Source organism: Mauremys mutica, chromosome 25, assembly GCF_020497125.1.
Source record: "Mauremys mutica isolate MM-2020 ecotype Southern chromosome 25, ASM2049712v1, whole genome shotgun sequence".
Lineage (NCBI taxonomy): Eukaryota > Metazoa > Chordata > Testudines > Geoemydidae > Mauremys > Mauremys mutica.
Genome location: NC_059096.1, coordinates 15,341,820 through 15,354,115, shown reverse-complemented (window position 1 = coordinate 15,354,115; position 12,296 = coordinate 15,341,820). Strand labels below are relative to the sequence as shown.

Genomic DNA, 12,296 nt, shown 5'->3' with positions numbered 1-12,296 from the left:
GAATCGTAACACTCAACAGATCATGACTTCTCAAGTGGTACCTCACAAGGCATACTTGTACAAAACACATCATAATCCTATCACAGCGGTGACTCGGGGTGTCCAAGGTGCTATTTGAGGTACAGAGCATCCCGTCCTCCCCTATAACAACAGATCCCTCCTGCCTGTGCTGGTCTCCTGCCGGAGGGCTATTTTCTTCTGCAGAGTCTGAGGTGACCGGGAACCTGTTCAGTCAGCTTTAAAAATCACCACAGGAAAAGTCTCCTGCTCTCTGTGCTCCTGCATATCTCTGAGCGCCGCGCTGGTCGTACTCGCTCAGGGATCAGCGCACAGGGATGGAATGAGAAACTTCACAAATCCAGGTGAGAAAATAAAGGCTGATTAGAGTTGGCTGGACAATGGAAATAACGTCCCACCATTTTTTTTAAAATTTGGTTTTGGGAAAAAAATCTTGAATCGGGACAACTTTCTTGTGGGAAGGAATGTCCTGTCCTCAGCCCTTTCTCCCCCTGAATTAATTCATCATTGCTCTGGTCCTGTCTCCCCAGCTGCCCCTGGGGCGGCCCTGCTAGGACTCTGCACTCTGCTGCCCTGTGGGGCACGTGGGGGCCCAGGAGCCAGCTGCCAGGGAGTGGGGGGGGGCAGGGGTTGGCTGTCAGCTTAGAAGTCCTAGGAGCCATAGGCTGGAGGGGAGAACTTGGGGAGCCAGCCCCTACTAATGATCCTGTCCGTGAGTGGGACAGCAGAGGCGGTGTGGGACTGGTGCCTGGCTGGGTGATTCTGCACATGCACCCCCATCCCTGCCGGCTCAGGCCCCCTTGTTCGAATGGCTTTATGTTCCCCTGAGTTCCGGGTCTGAGATCCCCATGCTGAGGCCGATCTGGCTGGGTTGGTGGCTTGCAGCGGCTTAGCCACTGCCGTGGCTTTGGAGTGGGTGGCGAGTGCCCAGGGGTTGGGTCCTCAGTGCAACAGGGCAGCAGCCGTGGGTTGGAGGTGGCCGTAGAGGCCTCGTGGAACAGGGAAGGGATGGTTCCTGGCTCCTCTCTACCTGCACGTGGCTCTGGGGACGCTGCCCCTGGGTCCCGTGTTAAGTGCTGGGCACCAAGACAGGGACGGGGCAATGGAAGGGAATGCTGAGGCTGGAGGGATAGGCCTGCTTGGAGCCTGCTGCTCCGGAGCGAGCCCCCACCTCCCCGCCACGGCTTCCTGCAGCCGGAACCTCTCTTCCCACTGGAATGAAGGTGCTTCCTCTGCTCCTCCCCAGGGCTGTTTCTTGGTTCCTCTACTGGGCCGTAAAGGGGCTCAGCTCAGGCAAAGCAAACGTAACCCCTTGTTTCCAAACGAAACCCCTTGTTTCCAAACCCCTGGAAGCAGCCCAGCGTCCCCGTGCAGTGTGTGCAGCCCAGACCCTGCAGCATCCATCCTGCCTGGTGGGAGAGCTGGCTGGTTCCATGGAGCGGAGGGCAAAGGCGGAGAAACTGCATGAACGGCGCAGAGCAAACTGGACTTTCAGGTGGATCTGAGGTCAGCCAGTGCTTGTGTCTGTGGGAACCAGGGGGTGCTGGGCTGAATTCCAGGGCCACCCAGAGGATTCAGGGGGCCTGGGGCAAAGCAATTTCGGGGGCCCCTTCCATAAGAAAAAGTTGCAATACTATAGACTGCTCTATTCTCGTGGGGGCCCCTGCAGGGCCCAGGGCCTGGGGCAAATTGCCCCACTTCCGCCTTCCCCCCTCCCCCCGCCGGGCGGCCCTGCTGAATTCAGGCAAGCACCTTCCTGGGAAGTTGGGGGCTGAGCCTCGCTGTCTAAATCAAATGACACAAAACAAGCCAATGAGGCATTCTGCTGCCCTTCCCTGGCCCTGCCCCCATCCCGTGGGGTGGGGCTTCCTGCACATTACAGCCCCTGCTCCTGGAGGTGGGAAGAGAGAAAATGGCACCAACTCCCCCCCTCACAGTTCAGCCCTGCACAAATCCTGGAGATATGGGACACAACTTGCTCCCCTGGGCGAACTCCTTCCCTTCCCGACCTGCTCACCCCGGCCCCTGCCCCAGGAGAAGGGAGAAGCTGCAAGATGCCCACCACGTGCCAGGAGGGGAAGCAGGAAGGGAAATTCTGGGAGTGGCTGTCCATTGCTGCAAAGGGCTTTTGTTTTCTCCAAGTTACCAGCGGTAAATGTATTGCACGCAGGAGAGGAGGATCAGAGCCATTTTCCCTGTAGTCTGGTGCTGTCCTCAGACCTCATTTCTAATGTGGTGTGATCAGTTCCAGTTGTGTCGGGAGCTGGAGAAAAACTCGTGCTCCTTAGCAGACAAGGGTCTGATGGGATGCAAAGGAAACCAGCTCTCTTGGGGCTGGCCGGTTTCAGTCTCCTAAGGAGGATCCAGCGCTGGGACGGGACAGGCACGCAGTGTGGTTACAGGAAGAATTTTCTGCACTGCTGTCATCTCCCCCATTCTAACCTGCACATCCTCTTGATGTGAGGAAGTTGGTGAGAATCTCGGTTCTGTGAATTCGCTCTCTGTATTGTTCAACAGGAAACGAGGGAGCGAGCAGAAGGCAAGTTGAGACCAGCTTTAGTCACCAACACGCACAGCCAGAAACAGGTTTCCTGCGCCGCTCCTGCCACGGCAGGCGTAGGGGCCGTTGCAAGCTGCTCTCTAGCAGTCGGCAAAGCTGGCACCAGAGTGCCACGGAAATGCAGAAAATGGAAACTGGTGCAACACCACCGTAGTGACCACGCGGGAGAGGAGCTAGCAAGATGTGAGCCTGCAGGTAAATGCACCGGGCATTTCTGAGCGGGGCTGAGTGATGAACAGCGGGGTTTCTGGATGACTCTCAGAAAGTTCTCGGGGTGGGAAGCTCTTTGCCAGAGCCTTGATTTCCCTCATGCTGTTGAAAGAGAATGCAAAGTCAGGAAGGGAGTGTAATCTCCAAGGCAGCTGGCCGGGATCAACAGCTGTTGGTGGAATTGAGCTGGAGTTCCTCTCAGACCTGGCGACTGGTTTCTCTTTCGCCCTGCAGCTCCCATGAAAGAGTTTGACACACAGGAGCCAAATGAAGTCTGATGGTTTTCCAGGTCAGTGGTCATAAGCCGCTGCATAATTACAGACTTGCAGAGCAGCAAGTGCTGAACATTTCAGCGCGGTTAGCAATTCAGATGGCTTCATGGATAATAATCTGACTTTACAATGGGGCCTGCACTTGAGTCTATTCAGTGTTACCATGTTCGGGCGTATTTAATCTTGGGGTGTGCCTGGAGCTGAGACATGAGTGAATGGCAAGTGCTGTAGCAAACTGGTTTGGAGGCTGTGCTGCTGGGGGCTCTGGATTGGATCCTAGGATTTTTAATGGGTTGATGCTTGTGCTCAGCTCCCCAACCATCAGGGCAATTGATGAGAGGCCTCCCTGTTGGGCTGGCCTGGGAGCTTCACGTCAGGCACCAGGAGTGGGGTTTCCAAGGCTCCAATTGTGGGGCCGACATGGCTCCCCCTTGAGCCATTTCTGAAAATCCCAGACCCATCAGGAGACGTTCCCTGCTTTGGGGAAGGGCTTTTTGAAGGATTTTCTCCCCCAGCCCCCTGGGCTCACTGCACCGGTGTCCTGTGCAGTGTCAGGGCAGCCAGCAGGCTGCGGGGAAGGCACGGGGGTTGGGGGGCGCGAATTTGGAGCCAGACCCTGCGTCTGCTGAGCTCCAGACAGAAACTGCCTCCCAGTGATGGCAGCAGTACAGGATTGTGCCTCTGAGCAGCAGGTGCACTGGAGCTGAGCTTCTGTGGATGGACAAATAGGCTCGCTGCCTGGGGAGCAGGGGGATGTTCTCCAGCCTAGCTCGTGGTGGAGCTCCGATGAGATGATCTAATGGTCCCTCCTGTCCCACTCCTGGATCCACATTCAGCGGGGCTCTGTTTGGTCCAAGCAGCCCCGTGCCTGGAGCACACCATGGTACCATCTCCTGCGGTATCTGGTGAAAGGGAGAATGTAGGGGGAGCGGAGTAAAGGCAACCCATCCTGAAGCATCACGTCTGTTGTGCATGTCTTATTGTTCTCCTTGTTGGAAGAAGATGCTAGCCTAGGCCCTGCTTGCCTGTCTGCCATTCCCGAGCTCCCCAAGGCAGAGAGACAACTAGAAACTAGATTACCTTGGAAAACCATCCCACGGACAGTGTGTGTCTAGCACAAACACTGCCAGGCTGGGTCAGACCTGAGGTGCCTCCCGCTCAGTGTCACCAAACACTGCAGAGAAAGGTGCAAAAACCCTGTAGTAGCAGATGGGGGGATAATCTTCCCTCTCATAAAATATCAGGGTTGGAAGAGACCTCAGGCGGTCATCTAGTCCAATCAGGACCAATCCCCAACTAAATCATCCATGAGTTCTCCTGGGCTCTGATAGTCAGAGATTGCGTCTGAGTTTAAGCCAAGAGATTTAATACACCTCCCCAAATGTTAGTTAGCATTAACTATTCTAACTCTGCATATTCTTGTATGCAATCTCTTTTTTAATCTTGTTAATCCTTTGGCCTGAACATCTTCCTGTGGCAGAGAGTTCCACTGTCTAATCACATGTTGAGCATAAAAGAGATTTCCTTTGAGAGGGTTTGAATTTTAATAGCATTTATTGTCCTCTTGCTCTCGTTTTTATGAGACAGGGAGAACAGATGCTCCAATCTCCCTTCTCTACCAGTCATTATGTACAGACTTTTATCCTGTCCCCTCTTATTTGTCTCCTTTCTAGCAGCCCTAACTGTCTCAGTCTCTCTGCACAGGGAGTTTTCCCGGGTACCTGATCATTCTCTGAGCCCCTCCAGTTCCCCTTGTGAGATGGGCTGACCTGTGCAGCTCCCAGCCTCCAGGCTCCCCAGTGAGCCATACCGAGCCATTCGGCTGTTCCTGGTGTTGTTCTCTGTCCCACGGCTGATTCGGCTGCACATCTTGCTGGCTTTCCTGGCAGCAGTCGAGAAGAACATGTCGTATTATTGTGACTTGGCTCCTGTGGGAGGATGAAATGCTGCTTTCCTGTCGTTATATTATTGCCGCAGCACTCGGAGACCTTGCTCAGGGCCCGGGCCCCACTGTGCTCGGGGCTGGACGAATGCGGCGGGAGGCTGGGCTCTTTACTGACCCACATTCAAAGAACTAATCGTTGTGTCAGCTCTGCAGCTCTCGCAGCCAGTTTGATTCATTACCTGATTTACACTGCTGCTGCTTCTCCCTCTCCTCCCTAGCCATGCCAAAGGCACATGCCGACACACCAGGACCTTCTGGCACCAACCCAGCACAGGAGGGGGGCAGGAAAAGGTCATCGAGCCACATTCCCCCATGCCCAGCTCCAGCTGCACCAAACAGCTGGGCTCAGCAGGGACCGAACCTGTAGGCTCTGAGTACCCACCACACGTAGCTATAGAATCACAGAATCTCAGGGTTGGAAGGGACCTCAGGAGGTATCTAGTCCAACCCCCTGCTCAAAGCAGGACCAATCCCCAGACAGATTTTTGCCGCAGATCCTTAAATGGCCCCCTGTCAGGGTTTCCTCCCCACTCTGAACTTTGGGGTACAGATGTGGGGACCTGCATGAAAAAAACCCTACGGTTATTTTTACCAGTTTAGGTTTAAAACTTCCCCAAGGCACAAATTCCTTCCTTGCCCTTGGTATCGCTGCCACCATCAAGTGATTTAAACAAACATTTAGGGAGGGCCACTTGGAGCCCCACCTCCCCCAGAATATCCCCCCAAGCCCCTACACCCCCTTTCCTGGGGAGGCTTGAGAATAATATCCTCACCAATTGGTTACAAAATGAGCACAGATTAAACCCCCTGGGTCTTTAGGACACTGAAAACCAATTAGGTTCTTAAAAGAAGTTTATTTAAAAATAATAATAATAATAATAATAACCTTTGTAAAATTAGGATGGAAGATAACTTTTACAGGGTAACAAAAAGATTTAAAACACAGGATTTTCCCTCTAGGCAAAACTTTAAAATTACAAAAACAGGAATAAACCTCCCTCTTAGCACGGGAAAAATTCACAAGCTACAACAAAAGATAATCTAACGCATTTTCTTGCTATTACTTACTATTTCTGTAATATTAGATGCTTAGTTCAGCTATGGCTTAGGGAGATGTATTTTCCCTGCCCTGGTTCCTTGCTGACCTGGAGAGAACAAAGGAACCCAAAACAAAAACCTTCCCCCACAGATTTGAAAGTATCTTGTTCCCTTATTGGTCCTTTTGGTCAGGTGCCAACCAGGTTATCTGAGCTTCTTAACCCTTTACAGGTAAAGGAGGGATTAACCCTTTACAGGGTAAAGAGGGATTTTATGCTACCCTTAGCTGTATGGTTATGACATGCCCCCCAAATCACAGACAGTGCTGGACAGCCTGCTGCACACTGGCTGTGATTTCTTCCTGGAGCTCTAGGAATAAACAGAATTAATAAGACGCATGCACCTCTAGATACACTACTGATTATATAAAACCTAACAATATTTTTTACATTTTAAGGATGATTTTAACCAGTTGATTTTGGGAAACTTTTATGGGAGAGTGCATCAGCCACTTTGTTAGAAGCTTCTGAAATGTGTTGTATTTCAAAATTAAAACTTTGGAGAGCTAAACTCCACGAAGAAGTTTTTTGTTATTGTTTTTGATGGTGTGTAGCCACTTTAGCGCAGCATGGTCGGTTTGCAGGTGGAAACGCTGTCCCCAAATGTATGGGTGTAGCTTCTTCAAAGAGTATACAATGGCGTAACTTTTTTTTTTGCTGATTGACCAGTGGCATTTTCTCTCAGACAGTTTTTTGCTGAGAAACACGACGGGATGGAATATTTGATCTGGTCCTTCCTACATTAAAACTGCTCCCACACCACGCTTGGATGTGTTTGTGGTTACTAGGAACGGTTTGTCAAAGTCTGGGGCCCTTAGCACGGGGTCAGACATGAGTGATTGCTTTGAGCTGGTCAAAGGCCTTCTGACACTCTTCAGTTTACTGAACTGCATTTGGCTGTTTCTTTTTGGTTAGGTCTATTAGTGGGGCAGCGATTTGGCTGTGGTGTGGTTTAAATCGCCTGTAATATCCAGCCAAGCCTAAGAAGGACTGGACCTCTTTTTTTGACACTGGGATAGGCCACTTTTGGATAGCATCCACTTTGGCCTGTAGGGGGTTGATAGTTCCTTGACCCACCAAGTCCAAGGTAAATCACTTTGTTTAGGCCTATTTGACACTTTTTAGCCTTAACAGTTAGTTCTGCCTTTCTTATGCGCTCGAAGACTTTTTGCAGATGCTTCAGGTGTTTTGCCCATGAATTAGAAAAGATGGCCACATCATCAAGGTAGGCCACTGCAGATTTTCCCAATTCTGCTAGGAGACTATCTACAAGTTTTTGGAAAGTGGCAGGTGCATTTTGCAGCCTGAAAGGGAGCACATTAAATGTATACAGCCCTACATGGATGATGAAGGCTGACCTTTCCTTGGCAGATTCATCCAGCGGTACTTGCCAGTACCCCTTGGTTAAGTCTAAGGTGGAGATGAACTGGGCACATCCCAGTTTCTCCAATAGCTCATCGGTGAGTGGCATTGGATAGTTGTTTTGGGCGAGTTACAGCATTTAGCTTACGGTAGTCCACGCAAAAGTGTATCTCCCCATCTGGCTTGGGAACTAGAACCACTGGAGATGCCCATGCATGTTAGAGAGGCAGATTACACCCATTTGTAGCATGTCCTGGATTTCCCGTTTTATAGCAGTTTTGGCTTGAGGAGACACCCGGTAAGGTTGGGCTCTAATTGGGCGAGCATTACGTGTGTCAATGGAGTGCTATGCCCTTTCAGTCCATCCTGGGGTGGCTGAGAACATTGGCGCGAAGCTTGTGCACAGCTTTTTGATCTGCTGTTGCTGCATATGTCCAAGGGTCATGGAGAGGTTCACCTCTTCCACACCACCATTTTTCCTTTGTAGTAGACACCTTCAGACCACTCAGCGTCATCTCCTCCCTGTGCTGTAAACTGACAAACCTTTAACTCTCTGGAATAAAAGGGCTTTAGAGAATTAACATGGTACACCTTAGGCTTTAGGTTTGAGGTGGGGGATGCTATGAGATAGTTAACAGCTTCCAGGCACTCTTGGACCATGAATGGCCCTTTTCACAATGCTTCCATCTTATGGGCCTGGAGCGCCTTCAAGATCATGACTTGGTCCCCTACTGTGAAGGAACGCTCTCTGACATGTTTCTCATACTAGGCCTTTTGCTCTTCCTGAGCATCTTTTAAGTTTTTTCTAGCAAGGGCTAAAGAGTTTTGGAGGGTGTTTTGTAGGTTGCTTACAAAGTCTAGAATGTTAGTTCCTGGAGAAGGCGTAACCCCTCCCATTGCTGCTTCACCAACTGTAATGGCCCCTTAGCCTCGCGGCCATACACAAGTTCAAATGGTGAAAACCCTAAACTGGGATGTTGTACAGCCCTGTAGGCAAAGAGCAACTGCTGCAACACTAGGTCCCAATCACTGGAGTGCTCATTTACAAATTTACATATCATGGCCCCCAAAGTTCCATTAAACCTCTCCACCAGGCCATTTGTTTGATGGTGGTAAGGAGTGGCCACCAGTGGTTCACCCCATGAGCTTCCCACAGGCTTTTCATGGTCCCTCCCAGGAAATTAGTTCCCGAATCTGTAAGGATGCCGGAAGACCAACCTACCCTGGCAAAAATGTCTGTTAATTCCTGGCACACACTTTTAGCCCTGGTGTTGCTTAGAGCTACTGCTTCCGACCATCGGGTGGCAAAATCCATGAAAGTCAGTATGTACTGCTTTCCTCTGGGGGTCTTCTTTGGAAAAGGACACAGAATATCCACAGCTACTCGCTGAAATGGAGCCTCAATTATGGGGAGTGGCTGGAGAGGGGCTTTGACCTGGTCTTGGGGTTTTCCCACTCTTTGGCACACCTCACAAGACTGGACATAGGTAGAAACATCCTTGCCCATTCTCTCCCAGTGGAATGACTTCCCCAAACGGTTTTCACCCCAGCATGGCCACTAGGACGATAGTGGGCAAAGCTCAAGAGCTTTACCCGGTACTTAGTTGGAACTACCAACTGTCTCTGAGGATGCCAGTCCCCCTGGTGTCCACCAGAAAGAGTTTCCTTGTATAAAAGTCCTCTTTCTACAACAAACCGGGATCGGTTAGAAGAGCTGAGAGGTGGTGGGTTGCTTCGTGCCGCTGTCCAAGCTTCCTGGAGGCTGTCATCTGCTTCCTGCTTGGCCTGGAACTGTTCCCTTAGTGCTGGAGACATCAGCTCCTCATTGGATTGTGGACTTGGGCTTGGTCCCTCTGGAAGCGATGTAGGTGATGGAGCTGTTTTTGTTGACTGTGAACCGCTCTCCGCTGGTGCACTAGGTTGTGTTTCAGCTCCGGCTGAGCCTCTTGCATAGGTTTATCTGCTGCTGCCAGTGCAGGCTCGTGGTGCCCTCTGGCGTTGGAGTTGTAGACGGGGTTGCAAGTGCTGGATTCAGTGCTGGCAATAGGTCTGGTGCTGGTTGCTCCGCCAGTTCTGGTTTTGAGACTGACTGTGCGAATGGATCCACTACTGCTGTCGCAGACACTGGCATGGGGTCTGGTTCCACCACCTCAGTCTGGGTCTCGGGTAACACAGACTGGGCCCTTGTAGAAAGCACAGGAACGGAGCTAGGTGTGAAGGTTTGCTTAGCCTGGCTGCGGGTGACCATTCCCAGCCTCTTGGCTAGCTTCACATGGTTGGCCAAGTCTTCCCCAGAAGCATGGGAATCAGATAATCATCAGAGACTGCAAAAGTCCACATTCCTGACCAGCCCTTGTACTGGACAGGCAACTTGGTTGTAGGCAAGTTTAGAGAGTTTTACATGGAGGGTTAAATCGTGACCTGGGCATCTGGGTTGATGAATTTGGGGTCCACTAAGGATTGGTGGATAGCTGACACCTGTGCTCCAGTGTTTCTGCACACGATAACCTTCTTCCCGGCCACACTTACGTTTTCCCTTTGCTCTGAGGGTATCTGAGAGGCATCTGGGCCCGGGGACCTTTGGTGTGATTCTGGTCTAATGAACTGCAATCTGTTGGGGTTCTAGGGCAGTTGGCCTTTACATGCCCCAGCTCGTTACATTTAAAACATCGTCCAGCTGATTGGTCACTGGTAAAGGGTTTGGGGTTTTCCTTGGGACATGGGTGGGGCCTTGGGCTGCCCCTGGTGGTAGTGTTTGTTTCAGGTTTCCCCTTCTGATATTCCCTCCAACTGCTACTAGTGTTTTTTTCTTTTCTGCCACCTTCATCCATTTGGTTTCAATCTCCCCTGCCTTGATTACAGTTTTGGGCTTCCCATCTAGGATGTACCTTTCTATTTCCTCAGGAACACTCTTTAAGAACTGCTCCATTTGCATTAGGAAGGACAGATTTTCCAGAGATTCAGCACTTGCTCCTGATATCCAGGCATCACAATTTTTTACAATGTGGTAGGCATGTCGGGAAAATGCCACGTCTGGTTTCCACTTCAGGGCTCTGAACCGCCGACAGGCGTGCTCAGGTGTTAGCCCCATTCTAATTCTGGCCTTGTTTTTATAAAGTTCATAACTGTTCATGTGTTCCTTAGGCATTTCAGCTGCCACCTCTGCAAAGGGTCCACTGAGCTGCGGCCTCAGCTCCACCATATACTGGTCTGTAGAGATGCTGTGCACAAGGCAGGCTCTTTTGAAATTTTTTTAAGAAGGCCTTTGTATCATCGCCTGCCTTGTAGGTGGGGAATGTTTTGGAATGGGGAGCGGCACCGGGAGAAGGATTGTTAGCGTTATCTGGTAGACCCAGCGTAGCCCTTTCCAGATCGAAGCGCTTCAGCTTTAACTCCATATCCAAGCGTTTCGCCTCTGCCTCCAAGCGTTTCGTTTTTGCCTCTGCCTCCAAGCGTTTCGTTTTTGCCTCTGCCTCCAAGTGTTTTGCCTGTTTCCTCTCCTCTGCGTCCAACTCCAAATGCTTTAAGGCCATCTGTCTTTCATGTTCTTTCTGTCTCTCTTCAGCTTCCAATCTGGCTAATTCTGGTTTTTTCTGGACTTCACTTTCTGTCATCCTAGCCTTTCTTCACTTAGCCTCGCTTAACCTGAGATCTAGAAAGAAAAGAAAAAAAAACCAGCTTGTGAATTCCCTTGCAGGACTTAACTACTCTGCCGTGAGGCAGAGAAAAAAACTCCAGCTGCTTTCAGCTACCAAAAAAAACCACCTCCCTGGCCTTTAAGCAGCCAAAAGAAAAAATGTTTTTAAACTCCTCAGGTCTATGCTTCTGGTTCAAAATTATCCCACCATGTCAGGGTTCCCTCCTCACTCTGAACTTTGGGGTACAGATGTCAGGACCCGCATGAAAAACCCCCTAAGCTTATTTTTACCAGCTTAGGTTTAAAACTTTCCCAAGGCACAAATTCCTTCCTTGCCCTTGGTATTGCTCCCACCACCAAGTGATTTAAACAAACGTTTAGGGAGGGCCACTTGGAGCCCTATCTCCCCCAAAATATCCCCCCAAGCCCCCTTTCCTGGGGAGGCTTGAGAATAATATTCTAACCAATTGGTTACAAAGTGAGCACAGATGAAACCTGGGTCTTTAGGACACTGAAAAACAATCAGGTTCTTAAAAGAAGTTTATTTACAAAAAAAAGATAAAAGAATCACCTCTGTAAAATTAGGATGGAAGATAATTTTACAGGGTAACAAAAAGATTTAAAACACAGAGGATTTCCCCTCTCGGCAAACTTTAAAGTTACAAAAACAGGAATAAACTTCCCTCTTAGCACAGGAAAAATTCACAAGCTACAACAAAAGATAATCTAACACATTTTCTTGCTATTACTTACTCTTTTTGTAATATTAGATGCTTAGTTCAGCTATGGCTTAGGGAGATGTATTTTCCCTGCCCTGGTCCCTTGCTGACCTGGAGAGAACAAAGGAACCCAAAACAAAAACCTTCCCCCACAGATTTGAAAGTATCTTGTTCCCTTATTGGTCCTTTTGGTCAGGTGCCAACCAGGTTATCTGAGCTTCTTAACCCTTTACAGGTAAAGGAGGGATTAACCCTTTACAGGGTAAAGAGGGATTTTATGCCACCCTTAGCTGTATAAGCAGCAAAGAGTCTTGTGGCACCTTATAGACTAACAGAAGTTTTGGAGCATGAGCTTTCGTGTGTGAATACCCACTTCGTCGGATGCATGTAGACAATGCCTAGACTACATGCATCCGACGAAGTGGGTATTCACCCACGAAAGCTCATGCTCCAAAACGTCTGTTAGTCTATAAGGT

At 50.0% G+C, this 12,296-nt stretch overlaps 1 protein-coding gene across 1 annotated transcript in view; it reads left to right on the top strand.

Annotated features, from left to right (window-relative positions):
* The first annotated feature begins 2,289 nt into the window (after positions 1-2,289).
* Positions 2,290-12,296, top strand: part of ARHGAP27 (Rho GTPase activating protein 27) — an 88,975-nt gene continuing 78,968 nt past the window's right edge. Inside the window, exon 1 of the mRNA XM_044999721.1 lies at positions 2,290-2,773. The gene's annotated coding sequence lies outside the window, so the exon portion shown is untranslated. The remainder of the gene's footprint in view (positions 2,774-12,296) is intronic.